Raw genomic sequence first — 22,825 nt, 5'->3', positions numbered from 1 at the left:
CAGTTGCTTTAAAAAAAAAAAGAAGTAAGCTAGTGTTCCCAGATGTTTTTTACAAGTTGTTTTCTTGGTCATGCCTGCCCCCATTCTCCATCTTATTCCATACTTATTAGTAGGGAACTCAACAATTCCTGTCGTTGTTTTTTTTAATCCATTTATCTCTATTCAATTCCATTATTCTAACCTATTCTAATATTTTTGTATTCTGATTCTGTCAGTGAATGCATTAGTCAGCTGGAAATATGAGTATGACTGTCACTTAATGTCTCAGGGCCCCAGTTCCTTGTTTATTTAATATAGAGGTTGTACTAGGTGGTATCTACAATACCTCCCAGCTCTAAATTTATCTTATTATCCTTTTATGCCTTTGTCTACATCACTGATAAAAGTGTGGAAAAGTACATAAAGGTAATGGAATATAACTATGTTGTAAGAAACAATAAATATGAAAAGCAGACATTGGAAGACTTATATGAACCAATGCAAGTGAAATAAGAAAAACCACTAGAACAATATGCACAATGACTTCAACAATGTAAATGAAAAGATTGACAATAACAACAGAACTGAAATGAAATGTTGTATAATTGTAATAACCTGGCTTGCCCCCCAATAAGTGATATGAGAATGCATCTTCCTCCTCTCTTTTCAAACATGAATATGGATATGGAACACTATGTATACTAGAACTGACTGGTGGGTTAGATTTGCTGAACTGCTTTTTTTCCCTCCTATCTTATTATTTTGTATAAGGGATAACTCTAGGTAAAAAGGGGGAAGGAGTATATTGGAAAAGTAAATGACATAAAAATAAAATATAACATGGAAATGAAAAAGTGTTGAACAGTCCAAGGTCAAAGATAGATCTCTGGGGCATGCCAGTAGAGACTTCCCTCCAGATGGATATTGACTCATTAATTTTAAGCCCATTAATTCAACTAGTACTGGATTTAACTAACCATACTATCATTTAGTCAACATCACTTCCTCTTGTCCACAAAGATAACATAAAAGACTTAGGCAAATTCTTTGTTGAAATATAGGTATAGTCTACTTATAGGAAGTCTGAGAGTCCAAAAAATATGAGATTGGTTTGGCATCATCTGCTTTTGATGAAGTCTTCCTGGCTCTTTGTAATTTATAAAGGAAGAGAAGTCATTTTGTTTCTAGCAGCAAAGCAGAATATAATGTCACTAGTTCCATTCTGTCCCTCTGATCTTGTTAAATTAAACTTCTAGGGTTATTTTCATGGCCCAGACAATAACTAGGGACATGGAATTTTATTCCCACAACCAAGAGGTAATTCAAAAGAACTTCTGCCCACAACTTAAATAGCAAGCTGAGTGGATGGAACAAGAGTCTGAAGTAGAAACACAGAAGATCAAAGAAAAGCTAAGCCTTACAACTTGTGAGGGCTGGGTGCAGCTATGTGTTCGACTCACAAAAAGAGCCTTGAGGCTAGATAGCTGCAAGAACTTTCTTTGAGGGGCAGATTACAGAGAAGCTGCAATTTAGTAGATGATGAACAGATGGCAGCAGAGAGTAGCATGTGACCAAAGAGAGAAGTCCAGAAGAAATACCATAGACAACAGTACTGTGGAGGCCCACCAGGTGGCAGTGTAACAGACAGAATTGTCTAGCAGCTATGTTGGTGTTGGGCAGGAAGGAACACCAGCTATGGAAGTAGAGAGGGTGTTTTAGCTGACATGAAGGCCTGGGAATATGAGTTGCTCTGGATATGTGTATTGCCATGCACTCTCTTGCTATGTATGGTTAGTTCCCAAGTGTTCTCCCACCAGTGATCTATTGAAGAAAACATCTCTGTGAAGAGAGGAAAAGGGCAAGGATTTTCCTTGTCATTTGTTTTGCTACACTGATAAGCAAATGTCTTTTTTATTTACTTTATTATTCATTATTTATTTAATTATTATTTATTTATTATATTATAAATTATTATTTATATATTATAAATTATTGTATAAATTAAAATATATTATATTATAAATTAATTATAAATTAAATTAATTTATTAATAATTAATTATTTATTATTAATAAATATTACTTTTATATTTATTTATATACCATTGTACTCTCTGTCTGGCCTAGTAAAAGAAAAATGAATGGCAGCTCATAAGCTACAGTTGTGAGTTATTCTTTGTTGTTCAGTCATTTCAGTTCTGTCTGATTCTCCATGACCCCACTGGGGGTTTGATCAGCAAAGATACTGGAGTGGTCTGCCATTTCCTTCTCCAGCTCATTTTACAGATGAGGAAACTGAGGCAAGCAGGGTTAAGTGACTTTCCCAGGGTCACAAGTGTCTGAAGCCAGATTTGAACTCAGGAAGATGCATTTTCCTGACTCTAGGCCCAGCACTCTATCAATTACACCACCTAGCTGCCCATCTTGAGTGGAAGAAGACCCCCAAAATGCCTGAACCTTGAGTAGCCTTCAGAGGTCCAGGACTGAGGGGTCCTAAACAGCACTTAATTATGGCTACATGAACATGGGCTCAAAATCATTCTCAGATTAGATTGTCTGGCATGTGAAAGGAAGAGAGAAATAACTCATTTAAAGTTTTCAGGGTTTCGGTTTGTACATTCTCCCACCCTTTTAATTCTGTTTCATAAAGAATTTACTGTATAAATGTGTTACAAGGATTGATTAAAACTACCTTTCATGCAACTGACTTGCAGCATTGCTACCATAAATTTGAATTCATAAGGCTTTTACAATATTTTCAGATGCATGATTTTCAGGAAAGAGTTTCATTAAAAGAGGCCCTTGAAATTACCCGAATGGGGGTCAAGCCCTGCCAATCAATACTCCTTGGTGCCAGTTAAAGCAGGCCCCTTCTTCCATTAAGTGATCCTAGTCACCATTGATCTCTGTCCTTAATGAATTTGTCAACATACATTGCTCTTCCCTGTCACGATTTCTTTCCCCTTGGCCAAGCAAGACCTGCTGTCTTAACCTTCCCCAATAGTCCTAGTTCATTATTATGCATTGAGAGGCTAGACTCATTATCTGAAGACCCTTTCTGTCTGGGAGAGGCAGGAAGCAGGCTGAGAGGTGAGACAGTCTTTGGAAAGATGAGATGGCAAATCTGTTCCTGAATGGCTTTTGGTAAACAATGTTGGCAGCTGAAAGGAGGCAATTAATGAGTCCACAATTTATAAATTGGCACAGCACTTTTAGGATCAGTTAACAGATATACATTGAACACATACTGTGTGCAGTTGGGGAGGGGGGCTTCAAATGCATAGATTAGGAGATGGGGGATTATAGACAGAATAACAGTACCAGAATATAGAACTATAGAATGTTAGAACTAAGAGAGATATTAGAACATCAGAGCTGGGAAGATCCTTAGAATAGCATTAGAGATGGGAGAGGCCTTAGAACAGAATGCTAGGCTGGGAAGAAACTTAGAACATAGAATGGCATAGCCAGGAAAGACCTCAGAACATAGGAATTTAAAGTTGGAAGACCTTAGAAATAATAAAGCCGAACCTCCTCATTTTACAGATTGGGGAAACAAAGCCCAGAATACTGAAGAGACTTTCCTAAGGTTCACATAGTTACACAGTCCATCTTTGGACTAAGGCACACATGAAAGGAAGTGATGGGACATATGGATGGAAAAAGAAGGGTAAGTTCAGGTCAGAATGTGACGTGTCAAAGTACTTAGATTTTATTAAGTAGGCAAATGGAAACCACCAAAGGTTTAAGAGCAAAATACTGACATGATGTGACCTAGGATGATTAGGAAGATTAATTTGGCAGTTTATACAAATAAATAAGAGGGAAGAGAGACTAGAAGCAGAAGAATGATGGTGATCATTGAAATGGAGGCGATAGATTCAAGATATATTGTAGAGTTAGAATACTTTGTGACTGATTAGATGGGGAGAGAGATAGGAAAGGAAAAGGAGGAGTCAAATTGTAGAAGAGAAAGGAGAAAATTGTAGCAAAGATGACTAGGAAGATGGCGGTGCCATAAGAGAAATTTCTATCCATTAACACTCACGAATCATTAATACCACATTCAAAGCACTGTTCTAGATTCTGGGGAAAACAGAAAATTGGGGTAAAACACAGAAATGGGAAAGTGAAGAGGATGCCCAAGTTGAGCAAGATAAGTTCTGGAGACACTAAAGTTTGAAGGATTTATAGAACAGGTCAGGCAGGAAGTGGGGGGCCAGAGATGTAGATTTAGAGGTGATAACTGAAGCCATGGAAATTGAAGGAGATCCCCAAATAAAAGCAGAAGAAAATAAAAGAACTGGCAGAGCCAGAAATATTAGCTAGTTCTCCTAATTCCTAACTGAGTGCCTTTATATATACACAGTGTAGCCTAGAGGCCCCCTCAACAGGTGCCCCTCCAAGAGTTATAATAGGTTCAAGGCATTCTTTGGGTAAACATCCAATCAAAACTGTAGCTTAAGAGCCCCCACCAATGTTATTCAGCCAAACCAACCTGAGTACACACCAGTTCAAAGCTATATGCACACATTTGTGCACACACATGTGTGTATGTGTGGGTACAGCATAAACAAAATAAATGACATAGAATATCACCCCATACAAGAGGGAATATACTTTCCCAAAGGTTACCATCCCAACAGTTAGAAAGAAAACACACATAAGAAACATACATGGCCAGGGAATATACATTGAGTTGTTACATGCATGTTCAGAGTAACATGGCTGGAAGAAAACTCACATCCAAATTTGTTTATTGTTTGTCATTCATTCTCAGAGAGGACCGCGACATCATGGAGGTGATGCCATGACACGCAAGTGAATTAGATTTAAGTGAGGCAGGACTGTGCAGTCACCAGCCTCACTTGCTCCTCCAGAGCCATCCAGATATAGATCAGGAAGACTAGAGATGAATGAAAGATGAAATTTAAAGCATCTCTATGAAATGCAGACTCAATTAACACTGAGAACATACACAACCAAGGCAACTAATACTTCTAGATGGGCATCCCAACCTACTTGCATCCATTGCAGTACCACTGCTGATACTATTGAACTGATCCCTCAGTCACTGAGAAACAGGCTGCTGGGCTGGGATGTTGGGTGGCTGAGGCTGGATATTCTCTCTACTACTCAGCCATCACTGCGTTGTCCATAACTCGGTTGCTCTTTAGCTGGGTTATTATTCTCTTTAGGTTCCTCCCTGCTCTCTGCTGCCATCTTCTGTTCAATTTCCACTTTGGACTTTCTAAATAAGTGGTAAGTTTTCAATTCAGTTAGCATCTTCTAAGGGCTCTCTTGCCTTTTTGTGATGTAAACCCCACAGCCACAGTGGATCAACCAACCTGCAAGCGTCCTCAGGTTTATTATTGATTTGGATATTTTTAACTCCTTCAAGTCTATCCAATGGGACACTCTGTGAGCTCAATTCTTGTTAGACTTAGAATGAGAAAAATCTTTCCAATATCGGCCATAAGGAGTTTCATTTAGAAAGATTGGAGAGGGAGGGAATAGCATCCTGCATTTGCCCTGCATTACTGCTAGCAACAAAACCACTGCTCAGCCTCTGTGAATATATTGAATATATTGAAAGGTAAAGGGGACAAAATGCTGGACCTGGGATCTGGATAACTGGGTTTGAATTCTGCCTGCAACACTTACTAGCTGTGTGACCATGGGCAAGTCACTGAACTCACGTTTCCTCTGTTTCCCCATCTGTTTATTGGAGATAATGATACTTAGAGTGTTGCTGAGGAAAATGCTTTAGTCAAACTTTAAAGTATTACATGACTATGTTCAATTATATTATTATTAATGTCTCATCTCTCTAATTAGGTTAAAAGCTCCCCTGTGTTAGATACCCTGTCTCACTCTCTTATCATTCCCATGACATCTAGGCATGTGTTAGAATCTCAATAAGTACTTTTTAGTTCATTGATCCTTGAACCTATTCATGATTGGCTTTCCTCTATTTCTTACACAGCTTTTTCATGCCCTAAAACGAACAGAAGAAAAGGTTGTCTAGATCTGAGGAAAAGGAGAGTTTGAAGAGTTAAGAGTGTTTAGAGAATTTTGAACAATTTCCTTCTTATATTAACAATTGCCTTGATTGGTAGAAGATTCAGAGAGATCTTAGCATTAAAAGGGGCATTGGAGGGCATCTAGTCTAAACCATCAGGTTCCCAGGACCTCTCCCTTTGACAGTGTGATTTGACAAAATGCAGACAATGCAGTTTAAAGGAAAAATCATGGGATTTGGACTCAGAGGATGTGGAATCCTGTCTGGGTTCTGCTGCTTCCTACCTGTGTGACCTTGAAAAAGACCCTTCCTGACTCTGGGATTCCTCATCCCCCATCATAGAGATGATTCCTCTCTCTATAAAATGCAAGGATTGAACTGGAGTATCTCTAAAGTTCATGAGGTTGTGAGATACCATAGAACTCTGGTTTTTATTTGATCATCTAATTAGAGCTGGATGGAACTTTCTGGATCTTCCAGTCCAAACCACTTATTCCTGGGGGTGGGGACAGAATCTGAGGTCTAGGAAGGATATATGACATGACCAGGGTCATGGAGTATGTGGAGCCCAAGAACTGGACCGACCCCAAATACAGTATCCTTTGTATTACCTCTCACAACCTGTATGGCAGAGTGGGCAGGGTGCTAAAAATATAATCTGAGAGATTCAAATTCTAATCCTATCTGCCACTTGCTAGCTGTGGAGCTAGAAGTAAGCCATTTGACCTCTTAATTTTAAGGCTTTCAGTATCTGTAAAATGGAGCTGATGTTTCTAGTCTAAGAGGTCTAAACCATGTTTGTTTCATGGATGCCTTTGGCAGGCTGGTGAGGCCTATGAACCCCTTTTCAGAATAACATTTTTAAATGCATAAAAATATAGAATTACAAAGGAAACTAATTGTACTGACTTGATCTTTTAAAAATCAAGTTCATAGGCCCCAGGTTAAGAATCGCCTTTCAAGTACCTACCTCAGGGTTTTGAGGGATTTTTTTTCTTTTTTTCAAGATAATGCTTGGAAAGCATTTTGAACATTTTTAATTACTTGCTCTGAGCTAGGTGCTAAGAGACCATCTAACAATTAACAAAAGGCCAACCTCCTTAGCCATAGTATGGAAAACACATTCAGCAAGGTCCCAGCATTGATTTGGTTGGGTTCTGCTATTGCTGCATTTTTTTGTGGACAAAAAATGTTTATTGCCAAGATTACAACATGCATTTATTTTTTGTTTCATTTTAATTTTTAGAAAGTTTTAATTTTTAAATTTTTTAAAAATGTCTTAAGTACTTACTATGTGCCAGGCACTGAACTAAGGGCTAGAGGTTTAAAGAAAAAGATTAAAAAAGAGATAGTGCCTGCCCTCAGGAAGCTTACATTTATAAAGTCACTTGGGGGCAGCTTCCTGCCTCAGTTTTTCCCATGATGGCTTGCCAGTCAAACCTAAGGAGTCCTCAGCTCCTCCAGTGGGGGCTTTTGTAATCAGACAACCAGGACATCGCAACAGTAAATGGTTACTTCCCTGGACCAATTAAGTCTCCAGGACAGTTTTACTACCTTTAAGACAAAACTAACCTACTCGCCATGTAGTAGGTGTTGTACCTACAGTAGTAGCATACTAATGTTAGTTATCATTGAGGCAGTTAGGAGACCCAATGGATAGAGCCCTGGAGTTAGAATCAGGAAGACCTGAGTTCAAATCCTACCTAGGATACTTATAAGTTATCTGACCATAGGAAAGACTCTTCACTTCTGTTTCCAACTCTGTAAAATGGGAGCACCTACTTCCCAGAGTAAAATGAGGTAATATATGTAAAGCACTTTGCAAACTTTCAAGCACTATAATAGGTAGTTATTATTATTACTATTATCTTTACTACTTAGAATAATATCAGGTATTCATAGAGCACTTTAAAGTTTACATCCATATCAAAGGCATTATCCTCATTTCACAGAGAAGCAGAATGAAGCTCAGAGAGGGCCAAGATTAAATGACCTTGTCCTGGCCGACTAAAAAACTAGCAAGTGTCAGAATCGGAATTTGAATCTACGTCTTGGTCCTAGGAGCCAAATCCTGGGCTTTTCCCATTAATCCACATTGAGTAGGATGGATTTTGTCCTTTATTCTGTCAGTCATCAACTTCCCAGGCTATGTGAATCTTGGAGATGCTTGTGGCACTGAGAATTCAACTTAGATTTATTTTTCTTTAATTCCCCCCCTGCTGCAGAACAGGCTCCTCTCTAGTCCCCGCGGCGTGATAAGCATCTCATCACTCTGGACTCTGATTCTTGCAGCAGCCAGTGAAGCCAGGCTCCCTGGCCTATTGACAACACATTGGCTAATTCAAATTCAGGGCCTGTCAGCTCCCACTGAACTCACCTTAACTCCCAGACCACAGCCAGCCTGCTGTGTCACACTAAGCCTCGACTTGGCCAGCACAATGGACAGAGCCTAGATGCAGTATCAGAGAACCTAGGTGGAAGGAAGGAGCAAGGTGGGAGAAGGAGAGGGAGAGGAAGAGAGGCACTGTGTAGTCAAGCTGAAGGAGTTGGGGATCTTGAGTTATGATTCTTGTTATGCTCATTTTAAACATAAACAACAGAGATGCAGAGAGAAGTAGACAGCCCCATGTGACAAGTCAGCTAATAGTAAAGAAACACTAGAGCCCTGGTTTCCTAACTCCCAACCTAATGCTCTCTCCACTCTGCATTCAGTACACACATACACAGGCAAATACATTTTTCACATTATGATTATTTCATGCTGATCTCCTTGACTGTAAGCTCTATGAGGGCAGGGACTGACTTATTTACCATTGTATTGTCCCCAGCACTTATCTCAGAGTTTTGTACCCAATAATCCTTTAGACAGATTAGCCAAGTGTAATCTATTTCTCTCCTTCCTGGTGGAGATGAAGCCCTGCCCTGTGCTGAGTTCTCAGGCTCCAACCCTCTTGGGACTCCTCAAGTATCAAGTCCCTTCAGGCACTCCTGGCTTCCAGCTTTGACAGGGAAGATAGGAGAGGCCAACCCCACTTCATGTTGCGGAAGGAAAAAGATCCTGGGAAGACATGAAAGAAGCCACTGTCTCCATTATATCCCTACCACTACTCTATGGACTTTGGGGAGTTTCCACTTGGATGAGATCTACAACAACTAGTTCTCTCTCTGTGTCTCTATCATCTCTGTCTCTTTCGATCTCTGTCTCTTCACTCCCAATGGGAAAGCTCCTTCATCCTGTGTTATCTAGTATATATTTTCCTATATATACCTTCTCTGATTTCTGTTTTGCTCTGATTTCCGGGAGAAGGTTTTGGGGGGTTATTTTTGCTTTGTTTTGTTTTGTTTTTTTGCTATTTACTACGTGTGTTCATTGTGGAACTGGTATTTGGTGGGAAGGGTCAAGATTTGGATATAACACTTGGGGTCCTCCTTCTCCCTGAATATGGCAAAGTGATCAGGAGTTATGTTGAACCCAATTTTATTCCCTAGACTAGTAATACTTAAGGGAGCATATAAATATAATTCCAGCCTGGTACCCCTTCTTTCTGGGGAGTGAAGAATAGCTCCATCCCCAACTTCCTGCTCTTCATCCTGACAGGAATTAAAGTCTCCCTTGGAGTATGTGGGAAGAGGAGGGGAGAAGAGGTTAGATTTGCCTATTTTACCTTTCTTTGAATCACATACTGATAGCCCTCTTCAGACATGAGACCTCTCCACATATGGAGCTTTCGTTATCTAAGTTTTCTAGAAAATCTCATCTAGGAGGATGCTTGGATTTCAGCAACTAAATTTGACAAAAACATTCATGTTTTCCTTGTCTGCAAGATGGGGAGATATAAGTTGGATAGTGGGACAGTTAGGTGAATGGGGAGCTGATTGGATGATTTGATTCAAAGAATAAGTAATGGATTGCAATTACATTTCTGTTTTCTTGTTTGCATACTCTAGTAGAATGTAAGCTCTTTGAAGGCAGGAACCATATTTTATTTTTGTTCTCTGTATTGCCTAGCCCACTGCCTGGAACAAAGTAGTCACTCAATAAATGCTTGTTAAATTAAACTGGATTAAACTGAAGTTTACTGAACCAAGACACTGGTTTCCAGTGGAGTGCCTCAGGGAGTTTATCCTTGATTCTCTTCTCAGCTACACTTTTATCAATGACTTGAATTCAAATGGGAATTCTTCAACTGGGGTTCATATATTTGGGGTTTTCCTATATTAATAACCCATTTAAACTTTATTGGTTTCCTTTGAAATTCTATGCATTTAATTTTATTCATTTAAAAATGTTATTGAGAAAAGTTCCATAGGCCTCACCAGGCCAATCAAAGGGATCCGTGACTCACACCCAGAAGGACAATCTGGATTAAAGCATGGGTGGCATGAAGTTGGAAATCTTAACTGGCAATTTGGAAGAAAGAATCCAAAAGCATCATGACAGGTTGGCACAGTGAATTGAAGCTACCAAGATAAAATTTAAGTGGGAAAAAATGTAAAGTCCTGCATTTGAGTTGACAAAATCAAACACATAAATGTGAGGTAAGGAAGTAGAAAAAGATCTGAGAGCCTTAATGGCCTCAAGTTTAACATGAAGTAGAAAGGGGACAAAGGGAATAAGCATTAATATATGTGCCAGGTACCATACAAAGTGCTTTACAAATATGATCTCATATGATCCTTCCAATAAACCTAAGTTAGGTCTTTTACTATCCCCATTTTTCAGCTTCGGAAACTGAGGCAAAGGTTAAATGACTTGTCCAGGGTCACATAGCTAGTATGTGTCTGAGGCTAGATTTCTTTTTTTTTTTGTAAGCAATCGGGGTTAAGTAACTTGCTCAAGGTTACACAGCCAGGTGTTTCTGGGTGGGTGCTAAGTGTCTGAGCCCGGGATTTGATCCCAGGTCATCCTGACACTGGAGCCATGCTCTTACTTGCTGAGCTACCTGGCCACCCCTGAGGCTAGATTTCTTGACTCCACACCCAGTACACTCTCTGCTTCACCACCTAGCTGCCGAACCTGAGTCAGCTATAGGAATAGGTATCAGATGTAGAAGCCACATGAGCTGATACAATCCTCTTCTTTTCTTTTTGGTCCTGACCTGGGATTTTGTTGGTGTAGGGAAATCTTTGGTAAGGAAACTCCCTGTGCCAATGCAGATCAAAAGCTTTTTTTGCGATAGCCTAGGAGTGGTCACTACCAAGCTGGATCATGTCCAGAAGAGGGTGACCAGAATGCTGAGGATATTGGAGAAGTAAAGATCAGATAAAGAAAGTGGAGAGTTTTTGATTTAGAGAAAGGAAGGAAGAGATGGAAAAAGAGAACCTTCACAGGACATGGTAATTGTCTTCAAATATTCAAATGGCTATCCTGTGGAAGAGGGATTAGACTCACTCTGGCCCAAGAGGGCAACACCAATCATGTCAACAAGTTAGCAAGCATTTATTAAAAGCCCACGATGTGCCAGGCATCTGAGCAACTTGTGAAGACTGGAGAGGAGCAGATTTCTTCTTGGTGTAAGGAAGAAAAAATTCCTAAGAATCAGAGATGTCCAAAAGCGGATTGGGCGGCCTCTGGGGGAGCAATTGCCTTTCACTGGGGGACTTTTGGTCAGAAATTGAATGAACACATGTTTGAAAGGGTATATTTGGACCACATCACCTTTTAAATCCTTTCTACCCCCAAAAAACTTATGATGGTATGATTCTTCTCCAATCTTTCAGTGCATCCATGATGCCTGTAAGTGAGGCTAATCCTTCCACCAGCACAGATCAAAATCCATTCCCTCTGTTCTGATCCAGTATGATTCTTATCTTTCTATACATCCTCTGTGGAGGATCTGAAAGTACCTATAGAAGACCAGAAGGTGGTTCACTGGATAGAGCACTCATGTAGGGGTGGGTGCTCTAGGGTTGGGGAGTCAAGAATAAATGAATTCAAATCCTGACTCAGACACTGACCAAGATATTTCACCTCTCTCAGTATCAGCTTCCTTGTCTGTAAAATGGGAATAATAATATCTCCTACCTACCCAAATGACTGTGAGAATCCAGTGGGATAACATTATGTACAGCACTTTGCAGACCTTAAAGCTCTATATCCCAGGTCAGCAAACAATGGGTGGTGAACCAAATCTATTGGCTGTATGGTCCATCTATTTGTGTATGGTCCAAGAGTTAAGAATCGGTTGTGTGTGTGTACATACCTATATATAATATGCATATGTGTATATATAGGTGTGTATACATACATACACACAGATGCATGTGTATGCATCCACACACACACTTTAACAAACACAAACTTTATTGAACTGTTTATGTAACCTTGATGCCATTGCTGTCAATATACAGACAGAAAACAAATCCCCTTTCCTTACCCCTCCCAAGAAGTTCAAGAAAGAGCTTTTAGGGTCCCAAGTCCCACATCTGAAAGACAAGACAGCAGTAAAAGTAGAAGTAGAAGTTGGCCCTCCCTTTAAAGTCTGCTGAGTGGGCAGCCCTTCCTGACTCACAAATCAGTTCCCACTGATGCAGCTCCCTTCCCCCGCTGCTGTCATAGAGACCAAAGAGATTGCTGTGTTATTTCAAACTCCTTCAGTCCTGAAACCATCTATCCCCAGAAGTAGCCAGGGGAAACTCCACTCACTCTTGCTCCATGGGACATGCTTGACCCCCATTACACAAGTATCCTCAGCCCCATTTTACAGAGAAAAAAGCCAAGACTCAAGAAATCAAATGACTTGTCTGGGGTCATACAGCTAATACCTAGCAGGTTATTTGATTCCAAGCCTGATGCCTTTTCCTGTTCCAGGAGGATGATTGGGGAAAGAACCGTCTTCCCGACAGCACTGGATAGGAATATGGGGCTGTGTGGGTGAAAATGGTCAGTCATATCAGGAATCCCTGGGCTTCTATCCACCTGGGTACTAAAGTGGCTAAGAACTCTGGACTTGGGAGTCAAGATGACCTAAGTTCAAACCCTACTCTGTAAAGCCACTCTTCCGGCCTCAGTCGCCTCATCTGTAAAATGGGGATAATAGTAGCGCCCACCTACCAGGGATTGAGTATCAAATGAGATAGCTTATTCTACAATAAGTGCTAACTATGATTATTAGCTATGGAGAATGCAGCCTGAAGGCAGTGAAGTCCAAAGACCTGGGTTCAAGTCTTGGCTTGGACGCTTATTAGCTGTTATTTTGTGCAAGTGATCTTTCCTTATCTGAACTTCAGTTTCTCCCTCTGTCAAGTAAGGATAACAATATTTTGCCTCCCTCCCTAACAGGCTTGTTGTGAGCAAAGTGCTTTAGAGACTGTAAAGTAGCATATAAATGAGTTGCTGAAGCTGCCCCAGGGAGAGAGGCCACAAGGGAAGCCTTACTGTGCACGCAGGGACCTAAGAGCCAGCTGGCATGGCACCCAAGGAGCCAGCTGGGGAGAGCCCAGACACAGTCTGTTCCAGAGGAGCTGCCAACTGGTGATCCCCACTTAGCAGATGGGGAGGCAGACCAGGAAAAAAGAAGCAACCAGAACAAAGCTTCAGCCCAGCCCCTGAGAAACTCAGGCCCTAGATTCAAGATGATGGTGCCCTACCTTGGGGAAGAAAGCAGAGCATTTTTGATCGGTAGGTATTAAGCATGTTGGCTCTGCCTTGGGGGTAGAATTAGGCCACTGAAGTCCAAGCTCCAAAGACAGTCTGGGTTCTGGTACAATGATGCTTTCCCGGATGTTCAAGGCCACCCAGTCAGGTTCTCTAACATGCGTGAGCCTCATTAGAGCTGGGTGGAGCCTTGGAGGCCATCTGGTCCAACGCTTTTATTTTACAGAGCAGGAAATTGGGGTTCAGGAAGGTTTTAAGTGGTTTGTCCAAGATCATTACAATGTAGGATTTGAACCAAGGTAAGGGGGCCAGGGTGGGACTGTATCATAGGATCTTAGATCTGGAAATCATGAGACTCCTACACTCTTAGCTGTACGGGTCTTTAAAGAGAACTTAAACCCCCTCACTTTACAGATGGGAAAACTGAGGCCCAGAAAATATCATAACATCATGAGATACAGAGGTGAAAGGGACCTCAAAGACCATCTAATCTAACCCCCTCATCTTACAGTGCCCACTTTGAAGAAAGAAGCAGTAGTGACATCGGAAGAGGGAGGGGAAGGCGAAGGTCTCTGGGTCAGCCATCTACCTGCAGCTGCCACTTCAGTGAGAACAGAGCTTCTGAGAAAGCTGCACCAGCCATTGATGGCCAGACTGGGCGGGGGGGAAGGGGGGAGAGGAGCGATGTTGGAGGAGATTCTGGGGATCTACCAGAGAACAGTGCTGTGCTCTGTAGATTTATGGTATTGTGAAAAAAGCATTGTTTGGGGGGTCAGAATTAATTGACCAATCAATAAGCATGTATTTGGCACTAAACTAGATGCTAATGCCAAAAAAAAAAATAATCCCTGCCCTCGAGGGGCTTACACTCTACCGAAAACCTGAATCTGGTCCTAAATTAAATCTCAGAGCTATTGTTCTGTGACATTAGGCAAGTCTCTCACTCTCTCTGGACAGTTTCCTTTTCTATAAAATGACAGTTAGACTTAAACTAGGGTTCATGAACTTTAAAACAAAAATGTTTTTGGTAACTGTAGCTCAAGAGAATTGGTTTCTTTTGTAATCCTCCATGTTTTACTTTGTGCATTTACCAATATGTTTCTAAGAAAGGGTCCTTCAGTTTCAACAGAATGTCTGCCAGAAGGGTGCAAGGCACACACACAAAGGCCTAGATTGTGTCCAAGGTCCTTTACAGATCTAAATTCTGTCCTCTATCAGTCTTCCTCACCTCCTGGGAGATCCATCCAGGCCAAACCCAAGCATGCTCCAAAGCCCCCATTAGACATCCCTACCCCTAGGCTGTCCTAAGGTTAGCTGTTTCTTCAAGATGGCACTCCAGGCTCTGCTATAAATGCTCAGCCTGGCCAGCAAGTCCATTCCCCTCTCTGGGCCTCAGTTTCCCAATGTGGAAAATGAAGGGGCCAGTCTAGATCACATGTCAAATACAAAGACTGCAGACCACATGTGGCCCACAGTTAGAGTACCACCCCAGCTAGATTAAAATGTAATTGAGAGGGGCGGCCAGGTAGCACAGCGAGTAAGAGCATCGGCTCCAGTGTTGAGAAGACCTGGAGATTGAATCCCGGGCTCAGACACTTAGCACCCACCCAGAAACACCTGGCCATGTAACCTTGAGCAAGTTACTTAACCCCAATTGCTTAGGGGCAGCCAGGTGGCTCAGTGAGTAAGAGCACCGGCTCCAGTGTCAGGATGACCTGGATCAAATCCGGGCTCAGATACTCAGCACCACACCCAGAAATAATAACTGGCCGTGTAACCTTGAGCAAGTTACTTAACCCCGATTGCTTTAAAAAAAATGTAATTGAGAAATATTTAACAAAATGAATATAAATACAATAAAACATAGACAATATTCATGTGAGTCAATTTTCAGCCTTCAGGGATCCCTATATGTGGTTTCTATTTCTACTTGAGTTTGACACCACTGGTATAGATGACCTTTAAACCCATGACTCCTATATAAATTCTACTTTGGGGGTACAGGATCAGTAGGAATTGATAGACTAATCAGTCAATAAAGTCAATAAACATTTATTAAGCACCTATACTATTTGCCAGACACTGTACTAGGTGTTGAGGAAACAACGACAAAATGTGAGACCGTCCCTGCTCTCAAGTACTTACATTGGAACACAGAGAGACAATACACAGAGTGAAATTGTGACCAGGGAAGGGGATTTCCAGGTGAGCAGCCACTGTGATGACTTCTCAGTAGTGAAGGAGCCAGAGGTCAGTTACTGGTCCTGCTTTTCCAGGAGCAATGGTCATACTGCTTTGTTTACTGTTCTCACGGAAAGAGATTAAAAAGTAGGGGCAGGAAAGATTAGGACGGGGAGCTAGAAGGCACAGGAGACTGCAAACAGTGACAGCACAGGGAGGCCCATGCTGCCTAGTGGATGGATAGGATAGGGTGTGAAACATGGCCTAGAGCAGGCTAGATCTTGTCCTTTCTCTAACTAACAGTGTTCATATTGTCTCCTTCCCTCTTCTCCTTGGCTAACTTAGCTCTGAGAGCTTGAGTAGGAGGGAAAATGAGGGGATAAAGTAGCAGGTGTCATGGGGAAGAGCAAGAGGAAAGGGAAGAAAAACCAAAGGACAGAAGAAACCGTAGGGCACCAAGGAAACAACATTAAGAAATTGTGTTGTTGTGCAAAGATTGCTAGCTTTGGTGTCAGAGGACTCAGGTTCACATCCCACCACTGCCACTTACTTTCCTTGTGACCTTGGACCAGTTGCTCAATCTCTCTGGGCCTAAGTTTGCACATCGGCCAAAGGAGATGGGCTAGATGGCCTCTGAGGCCCCTTCTAGCCTTAGATGTAGGAACCTGTGATGCTCTAACTCTTGTTACCTGTACAAGGAGAGGATTGAACTAGATGGTTCTGCCTCTATGATCTGATGACAAATGGCCTCCTTCAGTCCGTCCCCTGACTCCCCTCCTGGATCTGCCTTAAACCTTCAAGAGGACTCTTTAAGAGTTTGCCATATTGTCTCCAAGGCAACGTCTTCAGGGAAGTCTTGCAGGGCAGAACGGGAGGCTGGACTCAATCCTGGGGACAGGGGATAGAGTGGAATTTCGTCCTAAAAGGGGCCTGAGGAGTCACAGCATCCAAGATTTAGAGACATTAGGAAAGCTTAGAAGTCATTAAATCCAACCAAGTCACGCAGGCCATAGGACCTCAGAAGCCTAGATTTGGGGCTGGAGGAAACCTCACAGGAGGTAACTGATCCCAGAGAGGGTGAGAACTAGCCCAAAGCACATGGCTGGAAAGCTGAGATTTGAACCCAGAGCATCTGTCTATAAACCCAATGCTTTTTTGGCTAGACCAAACGTTTCAATGATATGCCCAAGGCAACTCAAGGAGGGAGCACTCTGGCCCAGTATTGGACCCCAGGTCCTCTGATTCTTAATCCATTATTTTTCATTATGTCACAATTCACAGCTATATCTGTGCATAAAGGAGATGATTTGGATGTGTGCATTGAGGATAGATTAGAGATAGGAAAAAACTGGAGGCAAGACAACTTATTGTCACACCCAGGTAAGTATTGCCAAGGATTGGAGAGCATGATAATAATTATTATAATTAGCACAATGTTATAATAAAATTATTATAATATTAATTCTATTAATAATAATAATAGACCTGGCATTCTAGGCATGGGACCAGGCCAGACTCAGGACAGTGAGATTGTCAGGAGCTGGTGCCCACTTGACTCTGAGAGGGGAGAGAGAAAGAGGAGTCTCTAGGCTGATTTGTCCCGATGTTTCCTTTGCCCCATCATATCTGACTTTCAGATGTATTTGTCTCATAATCTGTATCCCATTCTTGGTAAACTGTAACACTATTTTAATGCTGTAGCTAAGGAAGCTTATTCTGGAGAGTTGGATAATGGCTTCCATACAGGGTTAAATGTCAAAGGATTATAGATTTATCGTTGGGAACTTCCTTCCCACCCCCTGCCAAACCCTAGCTCAAACATTACATATTCTAAAATTCCTCCCAACTCTAATACTCCCTGCTCTGACGTTCCCTGTTCTCAGGCCCCTGCCAGCCCTGACTTTGAGTATTCTAAGGATCTTCCTAACTCAGACATTCTAATGCCATATTCAGCCACACTCTTTAAAGGTCAATTTAAAGAACAGCAAACCTGCATTGGACCCCTAAGAAGGTCAGTGTCCAGGAGCTGCTCTCCATCTCATGAGTCCATAATGGCCTCTGCAGTGCTGACTTTGGCTGCTCTCCCCAAAGCGCTCCCTCCCTCCCTCTTCCATCCCAATTTCCATTCTTTCCAGTCTTGCACCACTTGTCACACTTTCCATAACATCTAGGCCCATGAAGTCCAGAAGAATGAATCCAGGCAAATCAGCTCTGCAGAGACATTACGAAGCTGCTCCAGGCCCTTCTCAGAATGTGTAGAGACAGCCAGAGGCCAGAGTGGAAACGGCCTGCACCCAAATGATTTGCAAAAATTCCATGCTGGGGGATGACTAGGTGGCATGGTTAATAAAGAACCAGCCCTGGAGTCAGGAGGACCTGAGTTCAAATCCAGCCTCAGATACTTAACCCAAAACTAGCCGTGTGACCTTGGGCAAGTCACTTAACCCCAACTGCCCTGCCTTCCCCCTCCAAAAAGCAAAAAAATAAAAAAATTTTAAAAATAAAATTCCATGCTGCTCTGGACAGAGAGCTTTGGAGTCAAGAATCTGGTTTCAAATCCGGCCTCTGACATCATTTGCTTGACATTGGGCAAGTCCACCAGCTTCCCCAGGACTCAGCTTTCTTCCCTGACAAATGAAGGGGGTGAACTAAATGGCCTTTGAGGGCCCTTTCAGCTCTCAGACTTCTTTCTGAGAAGGCAGCTCCCTAGAAAGGTTCTCACCTGGAATCCCCAACCAGGCCAGCCCTGTCTTATCCAGTGGCATCTTAGAGATGTCCAGAGCCCCTTTGATTTGGAATGATAATCGATAACCTCAGAGAATGTGGCATTCAGAAGAATTATTACTCAGCCTAATAGTGTACTTTTAGATTTATTTTTGCCAAGGAAACCCCATGGACAGACTATGGTCTGCTATGTGCTATGTCCCATGGGGTCATGAAGAATCAGACAGGACTAAATGACTGAACAAGGTTTATAAAACACCCTCCCATAACATTGTTAGGGAGGGGACATCACCATATCTCAGAGGATGAACATCAAGGTCCCTCCAGTCCAGCCTATGCTTGAAGAGGGAGCTCCTCTCCTTTATAACACCCTTCAAAGTAGGAAACTTGCCTTCTCTATTTTTGTTCCAATTCAGGAAAGATTTATTGTGAAATAAAACAAAGATAACAATGCATTTACAATCAAACCAGGGGAAAGCAACCGAGGTATAACTAAAGTTTGGCCATCAAGGCATTGCCCTAGGGCTTCAAATGTTAGAGGGCACATATGCTAGCTCAGTAGATAGGAACAACTGGCCAGCCTCCTCTTAGAGATTCCAGTGATGGCACTTGGATGGATGAGGAGCCTTAACTAAATTCCCAGACACCAACGCTCACAATGACTTCACATCTTTGTTTTAGGGAGGGTTCTAAGTTTGGGTCTACCCTAGTTAGGACTTTGAAGTCTGAGTCAAAGGGGGATTTAGAGAACCAAGTCCAAATACCCAGGAATCAATCCTGCCTGCCAAAATTGGAGCACAGACACTCATTTTTACTGTAGTACTTGGGGAGGGCTTTTCATAATGTGATGGAAAGAACACTAGAGGATCTAGGTGCAAGTTCTTGGCCAAGTTACAAACTTCCTGAGTTGATCTTGGTCAAACCCCTTCTCCTGCTCAGGCCTCAGTTTCCACAATTTTAAAAAGGAGAGGTTTGAGAGGCAGGGTGTTATGGCAGAAAGAGCACTGAACTCAAAGTCATGGGATCTGAGTTTAAATATTGTCTCTGCCTCTTACTGCCTATATGACCTTGGTCAAGTCACTTTACCTCTACGAGGCTGCCTCATCTGTAAAATGAGGGGGTTGGACTATACATCTGAGGTCCCTTCCATCACTCAATCATCAGTCCTGGGTTACTGGTTGATCCCTAAGGATCCCTTATAATCCTATGAAATTTTGGGGATTCTAATTGTGGGTCTCAGTTTTCCCATCTGAAAATGAAGTGAGTGGGCAGAGTCCCTGTATTTTTACTATAAGTGAATTTAGAATTTCAAAGGACTTCAGAGGCCATCTAGTACAATCCTTTCATTTTACATATGAGGAAATGAGCCCAGAGAATTAGAATGACTGGCCTACCATCATATAGGCAATAAGAGGCAGATTCAGGTTGTGAACTCAGGACCTTTCCCTCCCAGTCCAGCACAATTTCCACTCACAATTCTTCCTCCCCACTCAACAGCCATGTTTTTACTGGGTGCCCAGGGGAAGAAAGAGTTAAGTCTAAACCAAAGGACATTGCCCAAAGAAAACATTGACAACAGGATGAAGGGAGCTGAGGAGGAGAGGGGAGTAAGGGAGGTGGCATGGCCACCAAGCCAAACTTACCTTTTTGCTGAGTTTGCTTGGGCCCAGGTCACCCCATATTGTCTTGGCCTCTTAGGGCCCACTTCCTCCATAGAGGAGTAAGGAGGAATGTTGACAGTCGGAGGAACATGGCCCGCAGTGTTGGTGAAACAGCAACCAGCGGCCAGAGGAGAGATCAGCTACATTATCAGTATGGCTTCCTCTGGCCCACCTCCATTACTCCCAAGCGTCCTCGGGATCTTGCTGGGAACCTGGAGGGCAGAACACACCAGAAGTCAACATTTCTAAGAAAGAGGCTCTTGGAGCTTTGCTGAAGGACTCAAGTGGGCTGTTAAAGTGGCTGGCAGATAGCTCTAGAAAGATTATTTGTTCAACTGTAAATAATGGAGGTAAAAAAATCAAGACATATTGAACAGAGAACTTTGGGCTAAGCTTGCCTGGAGATGGATGTTTCCTCAGCTGCTACTGACCTCTTGTGGCAGTCCCAGGAATTCGGCATCAAATGAAATTCCAAACCTAACACCTAGGTCTTTTTAGAGCTGGAATGGAATTCAGAAATCCTCTGGATTCTGGTCCTACTTCCGCTTTTAGGGGAAGTCATCAACCCAAGGTCACCCAGAACTGGGATTTGAACTCCAGCTCCCATGCTTTCTACGCCATGGGAGCATGAACATGGCTTGATGAGTTTTTATTATCAATGATAAGAACAGCCAGGATTTACATAGCTCTATAAGTTTTGTGGCGCCCTTTGCAAATATCATCTCAACTGATTCTCACAACAACCCCTGGAGATAGGCACTGTTATTATCCCCATTTTACAGAAGAAGAAGTGACTTGCCCAGGGTCACACAGCTAGTCAATATCTGAGTCCAGATTTGGACCCAGGCCTTCCTGACTCCTAGTCCAGTACTCTATCTACTGTGCCACCTAGCTGTATGCCACCTGTGTGACGCTGGGCATTAAATCATTTGGCTCACTGTGCCTCAGTTTCTCTCTAAAAAAGGAGACTAAGGACCATCAAGATCTAACCCACCTCACACCCCATAATCTGGAGAGATCTTCAGTGTTTGGAATGTAGAATCACAGAAGTATTTTGGATTAGCTAACTGGAAGCAGAGCAAGGTTAAGGTTTACATTTGACAGGATCCCAGAACCTCAGAAAGCACTTTGCCATAATGCACCTAACAAGTGGTCATACAGCTTTTAGCTTGTGCCCAAACACGCCAGGATGCCAGCCATCCCCTGTATCCTCTCCTTACCCCCCATGACCTCTGAAGAACACTGGGGCTGGGAGTCAGAACTCTCCCAAAGTGGGTTCTAAGCCTGACTCCTTTGCTGATTAGCAATGTGACCTTGGGTAAGTCACTCACCTGTCTGAGTCTCCATTTCTTCCTCTGTGAATTGGAGGGGGCAAGGGGAGTGGACTCAGTAGTGGATAGGATCCTGGACTTGGAGTCAAGAAGGTCCAAGTTCAAATTCTGCCGTAGATACATATTAGCTATATGACCCTTATTATATCACACGCTTCTCTATGACACCAGCTTTTTTCATCCACAAAATGAGATTGGATTCAATGACCTTGAAGGTCCTGTCTAGATTGAAATCTATGATTCCATCACCCCTTCCAGCTCTTAACCTGTAATTCCATGAGTGATTTCACCTCTCTGGGTCTCACTTTCTTTATCTTAACATGGGCATTAGGGACTAGATGACACCCTCAGATGCCTCCCATCTCTAAGGTTCCATGAACTTTATCAGGGAATAATGGAGAAAGACAGACAATTGACCTCAAACTCAGAAAGATCTACATTCAAATCCAACTTCTGACACACATTGTTGTAAGACCCTGGGGCAGTCACCTCACCTCTCAGTGTTTCAGGAAGCAATGTGTAAAGGAGTTTCATCAACTTGCACCAATGAAATCATAGGTCTGGGGGAAGGAAGGAAGAAAGGAAGGAAGGAAGGAAGGAAGGAAGGAAGGAAGGAAGGAAGGAAGGAAGGAAGGAAAGAGGGAGGGAGGGAGGGAGGGAGGGAGGAAGGGAGGGAGGAAGAAGACAATAGATGTGTGCCACCAACTAAGGAATGGCTGGATGAATTGGGCAATATTTATATGATAGAATATTATTGTACCCCAAGAAATGCTGAAAAGGAGTAATTGGGGGCATTTGGAGGAAGATGAGAAGATTGTAGAAGCAGAGGTAAAGACAGTAGAAGTGAAACTATGATTTCCTCATGTAAAAGCTACCCCTCCCCACTCCCCAACAGACCAATGGAAAATGGAGGTTGTGAATGGGCCATGTTTTCCAGAATGACTGATGTGGACATTTATTCTGCCCAACTATAGCAATGGTCTCAGGGATGTTATTTTTTTGGGGGTGGGGGTAATCATCTTAATTAGGGGAAGGGTAGTTGGAGGGATGATTAATAAACACAAACACTTGTAACTGCGAAAGAACCATTAAAAAAAACTTTTAAAAATTAAAATTAAATTAAAACTTTAACTCTTAAAAAACAGAATAATGTAAATGAAAGCAATCTTCAAATACTACCCCAGAGGAAAGAAGAGTTATGCGTCTCTTGAAAGAAATATGGGGAGCCACAAGAAGCAAGAGTCATGTATGGTATTCAGTTCTACCCTATACTATCTGCTAAGCTATTCTACTACACTACATAATGGGTTGTTGATTGACTTTTGGTCCAA

General features: G+C 42.2%; 1 long non-coding RNA gene across 3 annotated transcripts in view; it reads right to left on the bottom strand.

Moving 5' to 3' along the window:
- LOC138156639 (uncharacterized) overlaps positions 1 to 22,825 on the bottom strand; it is a 55,647-nt gene that overhangs the window by 27,023 nt on the left and 5,799 nt on the right. For all 3 annotated transcript variants that reach the window (XR_011167199.1, XR_011167197.1, XR_011167198.1), the window contains exon 3: positions 20,146 to 20,375. This is a non-coding gene — a long non-coding RNA (uncharacterized lncRNA). The remainder of the gene's footprint in view (positions 1 to 20,145; positions 20,376 to 22,825) is intronic.

Source organism: Petaurus breviceps, unplaced genomic scaffold (assembly GCF_028583685.1).
Source record: "Petaurus breviceps papuanus isolate PSGF00001 unplaced genomic scaffold, PetGlider_PUasm1.0 156, whole genome shotgun sequence".
In the NCBI taxonomy this organism is placed as follows: domain Eukaryota; kingdom Metazoa; phylum Chordata; class Mammalia; order Diprotodontia; family Petauridae; genus Petaurus; species Petaurus breviceps.
The sequence above is the reverse complement of the archived record's forward strand: the minus strand, read 5'-3'. Positions and strand labels throughout refer to the sequence as shown.